At 50.5% G+C, this 20,133-nt stretch overlaps 1 protein-coding gene across 7 annotated transcripts in view; it reads left to right on the forward strand.

Moving 5' to 3' along the window:
* Nucleotides 1-20,133, forward strand: part of gatad2b (GATA zinc finger domain containing 2B) — a 117,900-nt gene that overhangs the window by 8,729 nt on the left and 89,038 nt on the right. For 6 of the 7 annotated variants that reach the window (XM_060820678.1, XM_060820680.1, XM_060820679.1 and 3 more), the window contains exons 1-2: nt 129-167; nt 15,534-15,717. The gene's annotated coding sequence lies outside the window, so the exon portion shown is untranslated. Of the gene's footprint in view, nt 1-128; nt 168-15,533; nt 15,718-20,133 lie in introns of those variants that run through there. The other variant, XM_060820674.1, reaches the window with a different exon arrangement.

Raw genomic sequence — 20,133 nt, forward strand, 5'->3', positions numbered from 1 at the left:
CGCCCAATCGAGAAATCGGTGCTGCGCCATCCCCCGGCGGCTATTGGACGCCACGGCCGTCCGTCAGCGCCGGGCGAGCCAATGGGGGCGGCGGAAGGGAGGTGGGCTCGGCGGCGGCGCCGGTTGTTGTTGGAAACGGGCGGCGGCGGCGGAGGAGGAGGCGGACGGTGAGTGATGGAGGGAATGAGGGAGGCCACTCTCCTACTACCCCGCACCCCCCACCCTCCCCTTTACCACCCGGAGACCCCCGGGGGGTGGGGAAAGGGGTTGCACTGATCAGAGCCTGAGACAGAATCAGGGGGTGAGGGGGGGGCTCTGTACCCGGGATCAATAATGGGGGGGGTTAACCCCCTCAGGCTAGGCCCAAAGCCTCGGGCTCGAGTAGAAGAGCAACCCAGGAGGGGTAGGGGGTGGGTGGGTATGAGGGAGGTATCCCCCCCCCCCCCAGTGAATGGGGAGCTGGACTCCCAATTCCCTCTCAAAATATATTTCCACCCCTACCCCCTGCAAACACAACAACATAGGATTGACAGGGAGGAGGGATATTATATTGGAATGTCACTACAGGCCATGAGGGTAAAAAGGAAAATGAAAAATCCATCTAAATAAATAATTTTGCATTGATCAAGGTGTTTTTTTTTAACAAAAACCCTGCAGTGCTGGGTTTCCAGTTCGGTTCCTCAGGTTTTAAGGGCTGAGCATTTTTTTCAAATATATATATATATAGAGACAGAGAGAGAAATATTGTTGAGAGTTATTTCGAAAAAAAGCCGGCTGTAATTGATCCTCAGTGTTGAATGTGTGTACGTTATGTTCAGTGGGCAAGTGTGAGAGGGTTTGCAAGCTGTCAGAGTGAATATGGACATTGCAAGCTGTCAGTGTGAATTTGAATGTTGAATATGGGTATTACAAGCTATTCTGTGTGAATGTGAGCATTACAAGCTGTCAGTGTGAATGTTGAATATGGACATTACAAGCTGTCAGTGTGAATATGAGCATTACAAGCTATTCTGTGTGAATGTGAGCATTACACACTGTCAGTGCAAATGTAAATGTTGAATTTGGACATTACAAGCTGTCAGTGTGAGTTTGGACATTACAAGCTGTCAGTGTGAGTTTGGACATTACAAGCTGTCAGTGTGAGTTTGGACATTACAAGCTGTCAGTGTGAGTTTGGACATTACAAGCTGTCAGTGTGAGTTTGGACATTACAAGCTATTCTATGTGAATGTTGAATATGGACATTACAAGCTATTCCGTGTGAATGTGAGCACTACAAGCTGTCAGTGTGAATGTTGAATATGTGCATTACAAGCTGTCAGTGTGAATATGTGCATTACAAGCTATTCAGTGTGAATGTTGAATTTGGACATTACAAGCTATTCTGTGTGAATGTGAGCACTACAAGTTGTCAGTGTGAATGTGAGCGTTACAGGCGGTAAGTGCAAATGTGAATGTTGAATATGGACATTACAAGCTGTCAGTGTGAATATGAGCACTACAAGCTATTCAGTGTGAATGTGAGCATTACAAACTCAGTGCAAATGTGAATGTTGAATATGAGCATTACAAGCTATTTAATGTAAACATGAACATTATTATTTTGTAAATACAAATACTAAACATGCTATCCAAATTATTTTACATTCATAACTATTGAATGTTAAACAGTATCAGGTATCTGAAATTATTTTATGAAAATTGCAGTTAAATTTTAAATGTTTCATATGGAAACTCAAAATATTCAAAATTGCTATGTGTAATTATGGAAAGGTCTTTAATCAATATCTAATTTTTTTTGGAGATTTGAAATGTATGTAGTGTTTATCTTGTAATGTTTTTAATCAGTTGGGTATTTAAAATGTCGAGTCTGTTAATATTTGAAAGTGGTATTTAGGTTTCTGAAGAGGAATATTATGTGTGGGTATTATCTATCTGCCTTTTAAACTATTACCTTTAGATTGATGCAAACTTTGCTTATTGCTGGTCGAATATTTAATTCTTAGCAAATATGGATTGGTTTCATCTGTATGCTACAAGCACTTTCTAAGTGTGGTAAATGTCGGATGATAACTTCAAAGCAAAATATTTAACTTCAGGATGTGAAAAATCATTTTTAAGTAAAAGGCTGATTTAATATTGTGCCCAGGGTTGTCTGGCTAATGTGATCGAAGAGAATAACAAGAATACATTAAAGAGGGCAGCTGGATAGAAGCACGAGAGAGAGAAAGGGATAGAGGGATAGGGTGTTATGGTGGAGGAGATGGAGAGGGGTGGGGTGGGGATGCTCAAGGTGAATCAGTATCACAGAACAGAAGGGCTGAATGGCCTATTTCTGTGCTGGGCCAGTCCGTCCATGCTGGCCATTGAGAGATTTGTCTTTGATTTTGCCAAGGGAAGCCTTGTTGTATTATCGCTGGACTATTAGTCCAGACACCCAGATAACGTTCTGGAGACCCGGGTTCAAATCCCACCCCACCACGGCAGACGGTGGAATTTGAATGCAATTTTTAAAAAAATTTAAGAGTCTAATGATGACCGTGAATCTATTGTTGATTGTTGGGGAAAACCTATCTGGTTCAGTAATGTCTTCTTAGGGAAGGAAACTGCCCTCCTTATCTGGTCTGGACTGCATGTGACTCCAGACCCACAGTCATGTGGTTGATTCTCAACTATCTGGGCAGTTAGGGATGGGGAATAAATGCTGGCCTAGCCAGTGATGCTCTCATCCTGTGAATGAATGTTTTAAAATAAAAGTGGTATGTATGGAAATGATGACTGGGCCACCTTTGAAGCAGTGTAATGTATTTTTTAATGCTATGTGCCTGGGTTGGGGGAGTGTTGGTATTTGCCCAGTTTCTCCTGCTCAGGATGGTGCTGGGTATCTCCCCTGGTAAGGTGTTTCCTGTTTTTCCTCCTCCTATGTTTACCCACGCATGTAGTTTTGTGGATGCGGCAGAGGGTTAACACTCAGCTGGGTGCTTTCTCAGGTCGGCTGCCCTCGGCTCCAGTCCGGGGCAGGGTTGGCGTCTTGGTGCCGCTCCGTTGCTTTTCGGATGGAGGGAGGTTGCCTCATCTCTCCTACCCTCTCGCCGTCTGGACCCGTGTGAAGCAATGGGTCAGGATACGGGACGAAGGGAGAGGTGGGAAGGGTTTGTCTGCGCCGCTGTTTATTCCGCCAGCAATTCTCGACTTGCTGTCCTGGGTGCACTTGCACCCTCTTGGCTTGTTCCTGCAGGCTGGATAGATCTGTGAAGCCTTTGAGAAGTTGATAATTACAGTGCTGGTGGGTATTAATTAAAGGGGGCGGTGGCTGCTGTGAATACGCATCGTGATGCAGACTTCCACCCCACCCTTCTCTGCCTTGTGACCCCCCCTCCCCCCTTCACCAGCGCTAGTGCTAATCTTCTCTCCAGTTTCTTACCCCCCTGCTGAGAAAGGGTGGGGGCCTTGGATTAATACAAAGACGGTGTGGGCCTGGGTGGTGGGGTTCGTGCCCCTGGGGTGAAAGGAGAGGGCTGCCCATTGTTGTTCAGCTTGAGTCCTCCCGCCCATTGTCACGCCGAGGAGGATTTGAGAGATCGCGATAGGGAGAGGTTGCTTGCCCCTCGGACCTGCAGCATCATTCAGCATGATCCACTTCCTTGGCCTAAAGGCTTGAAGATGTCTCCGTCTCTGCCCTGGATGTACTGAATAACTGGCCATCACAGCTCTGGGGTGCAGAATCCCAAAGATTTACCACTCTCTCTGAGAGAAGAAATTCCCTCCTCATCTCCTGTCTGAAGTGGCCTGGCCCCTGTTCGCGAGATGCAGTCCCCTGCTTTTAGAATCACCGGTTGGGAAAGCATCCCATTTTTATCCGCCCTGTCAGAAGTTTCAATCAGGTTGACCCCTCATTCTCGAATACAGGCTCTGTCTCCTCATTAGGCAATCCTGCCATCCCAAGGGTCAATCTGGAGAACCTCCATTGCACTCCCTCTGTGGCCATTAGATAAGCAAGGCAGTTCTGAAAGCAGCACTCCTGGTGTGGTCACTGGGCAGCACGGTGGCACAGTGCTCAGCACAGCTGCCTCATGGCGCCAGGGACCCAGGTTCAATTCCCGCCCCGGGCAACTGCCTGTGTGGAGTTTGCACATTCTCCCCGTGTTCGTGTGGGTTTCCTCCCACATTCCATAGGTTAGCTGGATTGAGCATGCTAAATTGCCCATAGCGTTCGGTGCATTAGTCAGGGGGTAAATGTACAGTAATAGGGTAGGGCAATGGGTCTGGGTGGGTTACTCTTCGGAGGGACAGTGTGTACTTGTTGGGCCAAAGGGCCTGTTTCCACACTGTAGGGAATCTAATCAAAGACAGATTGATCTAATCTATCAAAAAACCAAGGCACTGTACAACTGCAGGACGGTTCTCCAATCCTCTTGGCCAACAAGCCATTTGCTATCCTCACTGTTTACCGCTCCCACACATTAACCTGTCATGTCGAGGTCGCACAGGACGTTGGTGATGGCACTCTTGGGATACTGTGTACAGGTCTGAGTGCCCTGCTGTAGGAAGATATTAAACTGGAGAGGGTCCAGAAAGGATTTATCAAGATGGGCTTGGGTTCTAAGGATGGGCTGGATAGGCCGGGACTTCTTTCTTTAGACCGTAGGAGGTTGAGGGGTGACTTCGTAGAGCTTTATAAAATCATGAGGGCCCTAGATAAGGTGAATAGTAAAAGTCTTTTCCCTGCTGTTAGGGGGAGTTCAAAAGTAGGGGACATATTTCTAAGGTGGAAGGAGAAAGGTTTAAAAGGGGCCTGAGGGGCAACTTTTTCACACAGAGGGTGGTGCGTGTTTGGAATGAGCTGCCAGAGGAAGTGGCTGATGCAGGTAGAGATCCAACATTTAAAAGACATTTGGACAGCTTCATGAATAAGAGAGGGTTAGAGGGGCAAATGGAGCGAGTTTAGTTTGGGAAATTTGGTTGCCATGGACGAGTTAGACCGAAGGGTCTGTTGCCGTGCTCTGTTAACTTTATCACCCACAGAGAAGGACACCCAGGTCTCTTCGGATGTCTCAATCTCTCACTTTACCTCAATCTTTAAGAAACACTTAGTCCTGCTATATTCCCCTCTGCCAGGTCTTAGCCTGTCCAAGCCCTCTGAATGAAGACATCTCTCCTCAAGTCAGTCCCAAAGTGACCATCCCCTTCTCCTGTGCTTCTCCCACCGTCCCTCCCCCCCCCACCAATGTTATAGATTCCCCATCTTTGTGTCATCCCTGTCCAATCCCTTCCGAACCCTGTGCCCCATCGAGATTACCTGTTGTTCTTCTAAACTCCAGGGAATATAGGTCTCTTTGCTGAGTGTCATCTATCCCAGGGACCAGCTGAGTAAACAAGGGAGTCAATGGTTACATGGGGAAAGCAGTTGAGAAACGTACCAGCCATGATTGAATGGCGGAGCAGACTCGATGGGCCAAATGGCTTGATTTCTGCTCCTATGTCTTAGGGTCTGTTGCACTCCCCGTTGGGGTAGATGTGTGGGTGCAGGGGTAAAGGGTCAGGCCTGACCTGCGTTGTGCATGTTTCCAATCTGTTTCTTACCGGTTCAGAAGGGAGGCTGTGGTGCTCAGGGAGGAATTGGGTTAAAAGGGAAGGTGGAAACTGCGGGGTTTCAGTGGTTAGCTCAATGCTGGTTGTTAGCGTCTGTAATAGGGCAAGGCAGAAGGAGCGGGAAAGTAGAGCTGAGACCGCAATCTGATCGGTCTGGATCACACTGAGCAGGTGAAGCAGGTTAGAGCTGAGGCTGAGGGAGCCTGTTATGTGAGTCCGTTCTTGTCAGGTTTACTGAGCTCCAGCTAACTTGAACTTGGACGACTTTACCCGATGAGAAAGCTCTGCTTCCCGAAGGTGAATTGACCAGCACACTCCGCTGGTTAGAACGAGCGGTTTTGTCTTTGTTATTTGACGTTGTTGTTGACCACCTCTGGCCAATTCAGGGCAGACCCACCCAGGCTGTCAGCTGGGTCACTCCGTCCCCTCTCCCAGTGCCTAACTTTGCAGGTACAGGAGCCAACAGCGTTCAGGGAGGGCCCGGAGGTGATAACATCTCCCAGAGAGCTCCTCAAAAGCTTCAGTCGAGCAACGTTTGACACTGAGCCGTAGGCATTTCCTCCTGAGAGGAAAGAGGCAGGTTTGGAGATAGCCTTACAGGAGGAGAAAGGTAGTGAGGTTTGGGGAGGGAGTTACATAGCTTGGGGTCCCACACAGCTGAAGGCATGGCCGCCAATGGCAGAGCGATGGGGGATGAACAAGAGGTCAGACTGGGAGGTGTGTGTGTGTGTGTCTGTCTGTCTCTCTCTGTCTCTGTCTCTGTCACTCTCTCTCTTTCTTTGTTACTCCATCAGACTTTGTGTCTATAAGGCCGTCAGGAATAAGATCAGGGCCAGGAGTAGGTCATAGAATCCCTACAGTCTGGAAGCAGGCCATTCAGCCCATCAAGTCAATACCAACCCACAAAAGAGCATCTGTCCCAGAGGCTGCCTACGCCACCCCACCCTATCTCTGTAACCCTGCATTTTCCATGGCCAATCCACCCTAACCTGCACATCCCTGGGCACTATAGACAATTTAGCATGGCCAATCCACCCTAACCTGCACATCCCTGGACTGTGGGAGGGAGTTGGAGCACCCGGAGGAAGTAGAATGTGCAAACTCCACACACTGGAGCTGCGAGGGTGGAATCGAACCCGGGTCAATGGCAGTGCTAGTCACTGTGCTGCTGCCTCACAGCCTATAGGTCACTCGGCTCCTTGAGTTTACTCCCATTGACGATCCTGGCTTGATCACATTCACGTCCCTCCACTTTCCTGTAAGCCTCGATCCCCTGAAATATCAGCAATCGGTCTTAGCCTTAAATCTACCCTTGTCGCTGTCTGTAGCAAGCAGTTCAAAATACACTCCACCCCTGAGAGAGGAAATTCCTCCTCTGCCCTGAATTAAATTGGCATCCTTCCATTCTGAGTCAATGCCCTCTGGGTCTGCACTCTCCAATGGGGGAACCATCCTGTCAGCGTTTGCCTTGTCAAGCCCCTGAAGAATCCTGCCTTTCTCCCTCTTGTAACCTCCAGTGAGTAGGATCTCAACCTATTTAGCCCTTGCTCCTAAGACAATACTGCACAGTGGGGATCATCCAATGACCCCTCTCTGAACTGCCTCCAATGAAACAGGACCGAGACTCAAATAGGAAGACCAAAACAGCATGGTGGCTCAGTGGTTAGCGCCGCTGCCTCACAGCACCAGGGACCCGGGTTCAATTCTAGCCTCGGGGCTACTGTCTGTGTGGAGTTTGCACATTCTCCATCCCCTGTGTCTGCGTGCTCTGGTTTCCTCCCACAGTCCAAAGATGTGCAGGTTAGGGTGGATTGGCCATGCTAAATTGTCCCATAGTGTGCAGGGGTGCGCAGGTTAGGGTGGATTGGCCATGCTAAATTGTCCCATAGTGCCCAGGGATGTGCAGGTTAGGGTGGATTGGCCATGCTAAATTGTCCCATAGTGCCCAGGGATGTGCAGGTTAGGGTGGATTGGCCATGCTACATTGTCCCATAGTGCCCAGGGATGTGCAGGTTAGATGCGTTAGTCAGGGGTAATAGGGTAGGGCAATGGGTCTGGGTGGGATACTGTTCGGAGGGTTGGTGTGGACTTGTTGGGCCGAAAGGCCTGTTTCCACACTGTAGCGATTCTACCTATCAAATACCTACTACATCTTGTACAGTTGCAGTAAGACTTTCCTATTCTCTTTGTCAGTCTGTCTCTACTTCTGTTGCCTCTTTGCAGGCACTTTTTACAAACCTCCTCCGTGACCGAGCTTTTGTTCAACCGTCTGTAATATCTCCTCGTGTGGTTTGGGGACAGATTTGGTAAGATCACCCTGTGGATACTGGAGGGGTGACAGAGATAGGGAGGAGGTGTAGGGGCCTGGAGGGGTGAGAGGGATAGGGAGGGGGTGTAGGGGGCTGGAGGAGGGGACAGAGATAGGGAGGAGGTGTAGGGGCCTGGAGGGGTGAGAGGGATAGGGAGGGGGTGTAGGGGGCTGGAGGGGTGTAGTGGGCTGGAGGGGGTGACAGGGATAGGGAGGGGGTGTAGGGGGCTGGAGGAGGGGACAGGGATAGGGAGGGGGTGTAGGGGGCTGGAGGAGGGGACAGGGATAGGGAGGGGGTGTAGGGGGCTGGAGGAGGGGACAGGGATAGGGAGGGGGTGTAGGGGGCTGGAGGAGGGGACAGGGATAGGGAGGGGGTGTAGGGGGCTGGAGGAGGGGACAGGGATAGGGAGGGGGTGTAGGGGGCTGGAGGAGGGGACAGGGATAGGGAGGGGGTGTAGGGGGCTGGAGGAGGGGACAGGGATAGGGAGGGGGTGTAGGGGGCTGGAGGAGGGGACAGGGATAGGGAGGGGGTGTAGGGGGCTGGAGGAGGGGACAGGGATAGTGACGGGGTGTATGGGCTGCAGGGGGTGACAGATGGGGGAGAGTATGGTGGCCGGACGTGACAGAGGTAGGAAGGAGTTGTAATTGCCGGAGGAGGTGACAGGGAGGGAGGGTTGCTGAAGGTGAGAGTCCGAAGAGGATGCGGATAGGGAGTTAGCTGCAGGTCATGCTGAGAATTGGGCCCTCGGTGCGCAAGGATCAGAATTGAATATTCCCTGTTTCCCTGTCCCAGTCATTGAGCGATGGCACCTTCCTATAACGGAATGTCAGGTTTACATTTCCATGCTGTTGTTTGTTACCTCAGGACATCCCACATTCTCTCTGGCCTATGTCACTGCAAGGCTGGCAATGCCACCAGCTTCAACATCTTACTCTGCTTTCAGATCCCTCCTCCGACTTCTCGTGTACATCTCCTTCACCGCTTCCAGCTCTAACACACCACAAATCCCGCCTTGTCTCTGTCTGTGTCTCTCTCTTCTTCTCCTTCTCTCTCTCTCTGCCCGTCTCCATCTCCTTGTCACTCCCCTCTTGCTCGCTCTCTCTCTACCTCCCTCTCATACACACGCACCTTCACACTATCTCTCTCACCCTCATCCTGTCTCTCTCTCTCTCTCCCTTGTGGTCTCTCTGCCCCCTACCCTGTTGCTCCCTCTGTTTTTTCCCGTTGTGCGTGCAGACTTGCTCTCGCGCTCTCTCTTTCTCACCTTCACACTCTTTGTCCCTTGTGCTCTGTCTGCCCCCACACTGTTGCCCTCTGTCTTCTCCCCTTGCGCGCATTTAGTCTCTCTCTCTCTCTCTCTCTCTCTCTCTCTCCCCTTCTCCTTCGCGCTGTCTCTTTCTCTCTCTTCCCTTGTGCTGTGTGTCTGTCTGTCTGTCTTGTGCTCGCTGTCTCTCCCTCATGCTCACTCTTTCTCTATCCCTTGCACTGACTCTGTGTGTGTGTGTGTCTCTCTCTCTCTCTCTCTACATCTGTCTACTCCTTTAAGATGTTCTTTAACAAAAAGAATCTTTATGACCAAGCTGTTGGCTGGCTGGACCTAACACCGCCTCACATGGTTTGGGGTGGGGGAGAGGGGATGTAAACATGTTCTGATTGACTGCCTCTGTCAAGCACCTTGGGATGGTGTATGGGTGCTGTCTAAATGCAGCCTGCTGGCTTGGTGCCCCGTATCTGTGACAGGCAGTCTTTTCTGTTGAATCCTGTGTTGCTCGCGGCCAGTTACCTGTAATAGGGGGTTTTGTCGGGAATGAAAACATCAAACAATACAGCGCACATCAGGCCCTCGATGTTGCACTGACCTGTGAACTAAACTAAGCACATCAATTCTTCAGACCCAGGGCAGGGTTTTGACACTAAAGAGACAGAGAGATAGGGACAGAGAGAGGGAGAGAATTGTACCGAGAAACATTCTGGCCTGTCTTTCATTAGCGATGGGCATTTAGCTTTTCATTCTGCTGTGATAGAGAGAGCTCGTTTCTTCATATACCAGTGCGAGATGTGTGTGTCTCGGAAAGCGAGCACACCAGTGAATAACTTGAGCAGCACCAATGAGGCTGCAAATGTGTTGCTGGTCAAAGCACAGCAGGTTAGGCAGCATCTCAGGAATAGAGAATTCGACGTTTCGAGCATAAGCCCTTCTCGAAACGTCGAATTCTCTATTCCTGAGATGCTGCCTAACCTGCTGTGCTTTGACCAGCAACACATTTGCAGCTGTGATCTCCAGCATCTGCAGACCTCATTTTTTACTCTTAGCACCAATGAGGGCCACTTTTTAAAACTTGCTCTGGGACTTTTCTGGCTGTGCTGTCTCTAATTGCAGACCCCTCCCCTCACTTGAGGAGCTGCGCAGCTACCTTGAACTGCTCCAGCTTCCCCCCCCCCCCCCCCAACCGTGTGGTGTGGGGGCACCTTTTCAGAGTGTCATCGCTTCCAGGAGTTCGACACGCTGAAAGATCGGCTGATACATTTGCAACCAGGGATGGTGCGTGTGGGTCTGAGCTGCCTGTCATTCACATGCAAGCCCCTGTTCTGGCTCCACTTGGGTCAGACAGCTCTGAGAGAGACCGAGTCTGTGCGAGGGAGAGAGAAAGAGTGAGCATGAGGGACAGACAGACACAGCACAAGGGAAGAGCCAGAAAGAGACAGCGCTAAGGAGAAATAGAGAGAGCCTGGTAACCAACACTGATACAGTCATAGAGCCGTCCAGCACCGGTACAGACCGTTCAGCCCAACCCGTCCATGCTGACCAAGTATCCGAACCTAATCTAGTCCCGTTTGCCAGCACTTGGCCCATATCCCTCTTAACCCTTCCTATTCATGTCCCCATCCAGATGCCTCTTGAATGCTGACATTGTCCCAGCCTCCACCACTTCCTCTGGCAGCTCATTCCACACACGTACCACCCTCTGGGTGAAAATGTCGCCCCTCAAGTCCCTTTTCCCTCTCACCCTAAACCTCTAGTTCTGGCCCCCCCCCCCCCCAGGAAAAAGACCTTGTCTATTCACCCTATCCATGTCCCTCACAATTTTATAAACCTCTATAAGGTTACCCTCTCCACCCACCCAACCACCAGCACCAACCAGCTGGACCTCTGGGAAGTGAATCAGTCTTCCTCAGCCACTTCCCTGCCCGTCAAACCCACGATGCCAACCTTCATTCTTGTGCTGCCATCTTCTGAAGGAGCTGTTGCCCTGGCCCTCTCGCAGGTGCACAGGCAAAGTACAGTAGAGCATCAGTGCTACAGTCTGTGCGTGGCTGAACACTGATTTCACAGCACATTTGACACCCTTAAAGTTGGAGTTCGGACTTTGCTCCTTGCGTTTTCACCCTGGGAGGCGGGGGCAGCAGATCTTTCGCCAGAGACCCTTGGCTTGCCCACAGTTCTCCCCTGTTATTTATCGAATAACATCGTCAGATACTCTGGAAAATGAGAGTGCTGGAAAAGCACAGCAGGTCAGGCAGCATCCGAGGAGCAGGAGAATCGACGTTTCGGGCAAAAGCCCTTCATGCTGTAGCTTTTAAGGGTTATGTACCTTTGTTGGAAGGGGGAATAACTCTTCTTTTCGGAGAGCAGGGAGCCTGGAAAGGTGCACCTGTTACACAGTGTAAGGGCCGTCACTGCACTGTCGTTCTCCCACCCCAGCTCTGGGCGGTCTCGAACACAGGGGCACAGCCTCGGGATGAGGGAGAGGCTGGCTTTTGGAGCGATTTCATCTGATTTAACTCCCACCCCTGGGAGGCTGTGATGGGATTTGCTGCTCAGGTCTGGATGAAAGCTGAGCGGCTGTGTCATGCTTAGGGACGTTCCGATCTGTTCGGGGGAAACATCTGGAAGTAGTCCTCCTCAGGCACGGCAGCCGATTTGTATGGAGCAGACCCTGAAGCAGCAGTGAGGGGAATGGGCACCGTCGGGCGTGTGAGGAACATCTTACTGGCTATGGGGAGCACCGCTGACCGTTAAACCCTGGATTATGGCAGTGAGTTTTGTGAGCAGTGCTTTAATTATGGGGCAGCCAGTCCATATCCATACTTCCTGAGTCTTCAGTGAGAGTGTGATCTGCTGGTAACAGAGGGACAGATCCTCCTCCCGCGTGCTTTACCCCATTGGCTGATGTGGACTGTACCCTCCATCACGTCCCTACGTTCAGCATATATGTCTTGCTGTCCGATTTGAAGTGACCAAATGAGTTTGCAGAGACCGGTTTTACTTCTGTGCCAGCCACTTTCCACACCCCCACCCACCCACCCACCCACCCCTTGTTTCTGGTGTCTTGATGGCTGGTTGGCAGTTGTGAGGACCGAGGAAGGCAGGGAGGGGACTGTTCCCGTCGGCTGGAGGATTGAGAGCCAGAGAGGCTTGGATTTTGAGTGACTGGTTTGACAAAAGAGAGCAGCAGAGACACGTGGAGGGAGATCTGGGTTTTCAACACGGCCAGTGGCTGGGAGCTGGTGGAAATCCTGCATCGCTGATGAGGCCATTCACCCCATTGTGTCTGTGCTGGCTCTTTGAATGAGTAACGTTTCCGACTGCCAGTCTCCCAATTTTTCCCCCATAGTGCTGCCCTTTCCACCTCCTTCCCAGTTGGTGTGTTCCAGGCACTTAACTACTTGTGTGGAAAACTTCTAATCCGGTTCTGGATCCTTCTCAGAGCAGGACAGGAAAAATTCCGGCTTGTTAATGGAAGCCATCTCTCGGGGCTCAGGGCCATGACTTGCGTGTTCAGTTTCTTAGCTTCTGACTCTTTTGGGTGACCTGGATTAACCGCCATTACCTGCCGATCAGGCAGCTCCCAGTACACCAGCTCAGAGCAAGGGTGACCAGCCTAGCTGTCAAAGGTGGGGAGGAGCTGACCTGGCACCTTCCAGGAGGGTTAGTGACCAGAGCCTGCTGCTCTGTCCAAGCAGAATTCAGTCTGCTGTCTGTGTCTCATCCAAGTCTGCCTGACCCCACAGCAGTTGTAGTTGTCAGAACAGTCTGAACGTGATTCTCAGTTGAAAACAACAATGGCATGAGTGCAAAAATGGCATGAGTGAACGTGCTGCTTGCCTGGATGGCGTCTTTGTTCAACTTGAGTTCTGTCTCCATCTAACACTCCCAGGACAGGGGCAGCATGGGGTTAGATAGAGAGTAAAGCCCACCCTGTTCCTTTCAACTAAAAGTAATGTTCTCTGTACTCTTCTCAACCACAACTAAACTGGACTTAAAGCCCACTTGACACTGTTCCCATTGAGCACTTCCAGGATGGGAACAGTATGAGGTTAGATACAGGGAAGAGCATCCTCTGTTCTTTGAAAACTGGAAGGAAACGGAAAGGAGAGGTGTGTCAACGCCATCCCCTTCAAATGCTCCCTGGAACAGGGTCAGGACAAGGGTTAAATCTAGAGCGAAGCTCTCTCCACTCTTTGAACAAGGAAACTGAAAGTAAAGCTCGCTCTACTGTCTTCATCCAACAGGGTGAGACAGCACGGGGTTAGATACAGAGTAAATCACCCTCTACACTGTCCCAATTAAACACTCCCTGGACAGGGACAGCACGGGGTTAGATACAGAGTAAATCCCCCTCTACACTGTCCCAATTAAACACTCCCTGGGCAGGGACAGCACGGGGTTAGATACAGAGTAAATCCCCCTCTACACTGTCCCAATTAAACACTCCCTGGGCAGGGACAGCACGGGGTTAGATACAGAGTAAATCTCCCTCTACACTGTCCCAATTAAATACTCCCTGGGCAGGGACAGCACGGGGTTAGATACAGAGTAAATCACCCTCTACACTGTCCCAATTAAACACTCCCTGGACAGGGAGACCACAGGGTTAGGATAACAGAGTAAATCACCCTCTACACTGTCCCAATTAAACACTCCCTGGACAGGGAGACCACAGGGTTAGGATAACAGAGTAAATCACCCTCTACACTGTCCCAATTAAACATTCCCTGAACAGGTAGACCACAGGGTTAGGATAACAGAGTAAATCACCCTCTACACTGTCCCAATTAAACACTCCCTGGACAGGGACAGCACGGGGTTAGATACAGAGTAAATCACCCTCTACATTGTCCCAATTAAACACACCCTGGACAGGGACAGCACGGGGTTAGATACAGAGTAAATCACCCTCTACATTGTCCCAATTAAACACTCCCTGGACAGGGACCGCACGGGGTTAGATACAGAGTAAATCACCCTCTACACTGTCCCAATTAAACACTCCCTGGACAGAGACCGCACGGGATTAGATACAGAGTAAATCACCCTCTACACTGTCCCAATTAAACACTCCCTGGGCAGGGACAGCACGGGGTTAGATACAGAGTAAATCACCCTCTACACTGTCCCAATTAAACACTCCCTGGGCAGGGACAGCACGGGGTTAGATTCCGAGTAAATCTCCCTCTACACTGTCCCAATTAAACATTCCCTGGACAGGGACAGCACGGGGTTAGATAACAGAGTAAATCTCCCTCTGCACTGTCCCAATTAAACACTCCCTGGACAGGGAGACCACAGGGTTAGGATAACAGAGTAAATCACCCTCTACACTGTCACAATTAAACACTCCCTGGACAGAGACAGCACGGGGTTAGATACAGAGTAAATCCCCCTCTACACTGTCCCAATTAAACACTCCCTGGGCAGGGACAGCACGGGATTAGATACAGAGTAAATCACCCTCTACACTGTCCCCCCATCCCAGGGACCGGGACAGCACGGGGTTAGATAACAGAGTAAATCTCCCTCTACACTGTCCCAATTAAACACTCCCTGGACAGGGACAGCACGGGGTTAGATACAGAGTAAATCATCCTCTACACTGTCCCAATTAAACACTCCCTGGACAGGGACAGCACGGGGTTAGATACAGAGTAAATCTCCCTCTACACTGTCCCAATTAAACACTCCCTGGACAGGGACAGCACGGGGTTAGATACAGAGTAAATCTCCCTCTACACTGTCCCAATTAAACACTCCCTGGACAGGGACAGCACGGGGTTAGATAACAGAGTAAAACTACTGTTTTAAACAGAAATGGAATGCCCCTTGACACTAACTGCATTAAACATTCCCAGGACAGGAACAGCTCTGGCTTTGATACAGAGTGAAGCCCCAACATGTACTTGTCTTGTCCACCCTCCTGCAGAAAGCCCTGTCCAGTGTGACTGTGACAGCCTTTCTGTCGCACTGCTGGTGTGCAGATGTTCATGTGAGTGAGTCCCATCCAGTATTCTCAGCTGGAGTGGAACTGTCCACCGTTTCAGCTTGGGGGGTGGGGGGGGTCCCCTGACAGCCAGAAAAGTTTTCAGCAATTTTTCTGACAAAGCCATATTGCCTGTCATAACCTAATATGTGCGTAAAGTCTCCTGGGAAGGCTCAGATTGAACCCGGGCCAGAGGTTTACTTCCAGTAACAATTGCACTGAATCCTGCTGAGGTCTCCGAGTCTGGAGCTTCCAGCCCCCAGGCGATCTGTTGACCCACTTTCCTTTTGCACTGGAGCCTGTGACCAGGAAAGCAGACGTCTTATGATGAGGCTTTTTGATTTTAAACAATCTTCAATTTGTGTCTTTACAGAGGATGTAGCGCCTGCAGGTGGCTGGTGTCGTTTCCAATCCCCCTCCCCCCCGCCCCCACTTCCCCCCCTCCTCTGGAACTCGCTTTGCATCATTGGTTTCTCGCCCAGAATGGCGCCGGGCGGTGTGTGACCTGAAGCGCCTTTGGTCATTGTCCCTCTGAATGGTTCGGGAGACTGGAGCAGGTAAGGAGAATTCTGACTTTGTCCATGGTTAAGGGGGTGGGAGTGGGGTGGGGTGGTGGGGTGGGGTGGGTGGGGGTGTAGGGGAGGCCGGTTGCTTCACCGAGTTGTCAAAGGTTGTGTCCTGGAGCAGGGAGGGCAGCCATTTTACAGGAGGGCTGTCAATGGTGAATCGTTACACTCTCTCCTCTCTCTCTCTCTCTCTCTCCCCTTCTCGCTCGCTCTCTCTCTCTTTTTCTTTTTCTTTCTCTCTCTCTCTCTCTCTCTCTCTCTCTCTCTCTCTCTCTCTCTCTCTCTCAGACTTTTAATACAACATCTTTCAAAACCCATCTTCACGTATAGAGTTGGGGGGTGGGGTGTGCTGAATGGGTGAGATGGAAACCCTGACAGGCCACTTGGAAATTTTGACAGTATTGGTCCAGATGACCATGATGCAGACCTTGCACGTTGATGTTTTCCCAATTATGTGGGTGTTTGTTTGGATCGCCAATCATTCTAGATGGCTTGGAAAGTCATCTGGATGTTGAGTGCAAGGTAGCATGTGCCTACATCCAGATTTGAGAAAGTCCTAAAGTCATAGTGATGTGTAGTAAGGAAACAGACCCGTCGGTCCAACTTGTCCATGCTGACCAGATATCCTAACCTCATCTCGTCCCATGTGCCAGCACTTGGCCCATATCCCTCTCAAACCTTCCTTATTTATGTCCCTATCCAGATGCCTTTTAAATGCTGTAATTGTACCAGCTTTCCTCTGGCAGCTCATTCCACACACTCATCACCCTCTGTGTGGAAATGTTGACCCTTAGGAGCCTTTATGTATCTTTGCCCTCTCACCCGAAACCTATGCCCCGCTAGTTCTGGAGTTCTCGTGACATAGTCCTACAGCACGGAAACAGACCCTTTGGTCTAACCAGTCCATGCTGACCATGTTCCCAAACTAAACCGGACCATGTTCCCAAACTAAACCAGTCCACGCTGACCATGTTCCCAAACTAAACCGGACCATGTTCCCAAACTAAACCAGTCCACGCTGACCATGTTCCCAAACTAAACCGGACCATGTTCCCAAACTAAACCAGTCCACGCTGACCATGTTCCCAAACTAAACCGGACCATGTTCCCAAACTAAACCAGTCCACGCTGACCATGTTCCCAAACTAAACCAGACCATGTTCCCAAACTAAACCGGACCATGTTCCCAAACTAAACCGGACCATGTTCCCAAACTAAACTGGACCATGTTCCCAAACTAAACCGGACCATGTTCCCAAACTAAACCAGTCCACGCTGACCATGTTCCCAAACTAAACCAGACCATGTTCCCAAACTAAACCAGACCACGCTGACCATGTTCCCAAACTAAACCGGACCATGTTCCCAAACTAAACCGGACCATGTTCCCAAACTAAACCAGTCCACGCTGACCATGTTCCCAAACTAAACCAGACCATGTTCCCAAACTAAACCGGACCATGTTCCCAAACTAAACTGGACCATGTTCCCAAACTAAACTGGACCATGTTCCCAAACTAAACTGGACCATGTTCCCAAACTAAACCGGACCATGTTCCCAAACTAAACCAGTCCACGCTGACCATGTTCCCAAACTAAACCAGACCATGTTCCCAAACTAAACCAGACCACGCTGACCATGTTCCCAAACTAAACCAGTCCACGCTGACCATGTTCCCAAACTAAACCAGTCCACGCTGACCATGTTCCCAAACTAAACCAGACCATGTTCCCAAACTAAACCGGACCATGTTCCCAAACTAAACCAGTCCACGCTGACCATGTTCCCAAACTAAACCGGACCATGTTCCCAAACTAAACCAGTCCACGCTGACCATGTTCCCAAACTAAACCGGACCATATTCCCAAACTAAACTGGACATATCTGTCTGCGCTTGGCCCTTCTCCCTCCAAACCTTTCCTAATCGTGAAGTTATCTAAATGTCTTTTAAATATTGTTATTTGACCTGCATCCACCACTTTCTCTGGCAGTTCATTCCACACATGAACCCCACACTGTTTTTGAAAAAAAATGTTTGCACCTCATGTCGTTTTTTAAATCTTTCTCCCCTCAACCTTAAAAATATGCCCTCTGGTTTTGAATTCCCCCATCCTAAGGAAAAGACCCTTGCCAATCCCCACCTTATCTATACCCCTCCCCATGATTTTATAAACTCGAAAAGGTCACCCCTCAACCTCCTGCGCACCACCGGAAGAAGTCCCAGCCTTTCCAGATGACTTTGATCCCTCACACCCTCCATTCCTGGCCACATCCTGAACCCTCTCCGGTTTAGTAATATTTCTCCAATAACAAGGCGACCAGAAGTGCGCACAGTACTCCAGACGAGGCCTCGGCAACATCCTGGTAACCATCACCCAGATTGGCTTTATATCATTTATTTAGTGGGCGGCACGGTGGCACAGTGGTTAGCACTGCTGCCTCACAGCGCAAGAGACCTGGGTTCAATTCCCGCCTCAGATGACTGACTGAGTGGAGTTTGCACATTCTCCCTGTGTCTGTGTGGGTTTCCTCCCACAGTCCAAAGATGTGCACGTCAGGTGAATTGGCCATGCTAAATTGCCCGTAGTGTTAGGTAAAGGGGTGAATGTACGGGAATGGGTGGGTTGCGCTTCGGCGGGTCAGTGTGGACTCGTTGGGCCGAAGGGCCTGTCTCCACACTGTAAGTAATCTAATCTAATTCACGTAATCTAATCATGGATTGGTTTACCATCCTTGCTACGGTAGGGCTTTGTAGTAGTCCTTCCAGATCCTGAATCCCATCCTTTTGATTCGGGCAGCATTCCCGCTGTTAAGTGTTGGTTAGCTGTGGGTAAGCAGTGCCGTCATTCTGATAGTGGCCTCCCAGTTGCCGCTAGGTACCACCAGACAGATGCGGAACATGCGCTGCTTGAGATCACGAGTTTTCCCATTTTGTTCCTGCGATTTGTAAAACTAGGTGTAATGCATTTGGAATGAGCTGCCAGTGGAGGTGATTGAGGCAGGTACACTAACATTTGGACAAATTATTGGATCGGAAAGGTTTAGGAGGATATGGGTCAAGTGCAGGGAAAAGGGGTTAGGTGCAGACAGACATTTTGATCAGCATGGACCAGTTTGGGCTGAAGGGCCTGTCTCATGCTCTAGCACTCTGTGACTCTGTCATCGTATAAACTCGACCTGTTTCAGTACAGTGTGTGTCATCGTCCGGTAGGATCCGGCAGCAACTGGAACAGGTTAACAATGTCAAACGGCTAAGCACTTCTCTTTGGTCTCGGTGTGTCTTGTGGTGTAAGGGCTGTAGAGTCCGAGCTCAGGTCCCGGAGGTGAGATCCAAGCAGGTTACTTCGGGGAAACAAGTCACCCGTGTTGACGGAGATTGTGGAGTGAGAGTTACTGAAAAGGTCTGTGTCCAATTAACACTCCACCTCAGCCCCTTGAGGTCCCCACTCGACTTATGGCTGTGCTTTTCCAGCACCACCCTCTTCCATTGCAATGAAATCTGTATTGTGCTAAACCTCCCCTGGCGTGTGGACGGGGCCTTAAACTTTTGGCCTCTCCACGTTGTGTCTCTGTGATGGCTTCCCCACCTCAAACACCTCAGTACGTCCCTGGGCACGTAGTCCTGGAGCTTGGAGTTTGCCAGCCTGTAGCATTTACTGTCAGACTGGCAAGGTTTGGGCAGGCTTGACGAGCGTCCGTTGGCAGAGTTGTTGGTTCTCCGGGGGCAGTGGATGTTTGTCTCAGGGAACAACTGGGGTCACGGAGCTGCTCTGGCCGAACTCCGACAAAAGCCGCTGCGTTTCTGTCCCAAGGTCCGCCTTTGCCGAGGCACACTGTGAGGAGGTGGGCAACAGCCTCTTTGTCACCACTGGGCGGAGGGAACGTGAGGCTGACTGTGGGGGGAACTCCTGTCACGGAGTGCCCTTTCTCACTGTCGAGGCTGGCTGCTCCTCCCCGGCCTGACATCAGAGGCTTCCTGAAGGAGGTGTCGGGTCAGTGACCTCGCCCTCTTTTGCTCCTCACTTTCCTTCCCAGAAATGTTCCTGCTGGGCCCGGTTCCGATACCTCAAATGCCAATCCTTCCCAAACCGGGAAGAAAAAAAATCTGTGGTGGGCTACACAAGTTGTTTGGTGGTTGGGGGGTGGGGGTGTGGAGTGGGAATAAGGGTGTGAGATATCGAGTGGGCTGGAGGGTGTTTAAAATGACTCTTTAAGTAAAGGAGCAGGCACCTCACTATTTCATCGCAATTCGCTTTCCGATTGCAGTGGGGTCAGAGTGACCTGTCCATTAGGCCTTGCCCATCAGTCGCTGAGGTGAATGGACCTAATGCAGGGGAGTGGCACGCTATGCACCTCAGTCAGAAGGGCAGAGAGACAATATATAGTGAAGGGTGTGCTTCCAAACA

This window comes from Hemiscyllium ocellatum, chromosome 50 (genome assembly GCF_020745735.1).
Source record: "Hemiscyllium ocellatum isolate sHemOce1 chromosome 50, sHemOce1.pat.X.cur, whole genome shotgun sequence".
NCBI lineage: Eukaryota > Metazoa > Chordata > Chondrichthyes > Orectolobiformes > Hemiscylliidae > Hemiscyllium > Hemiscyllium ocellatum.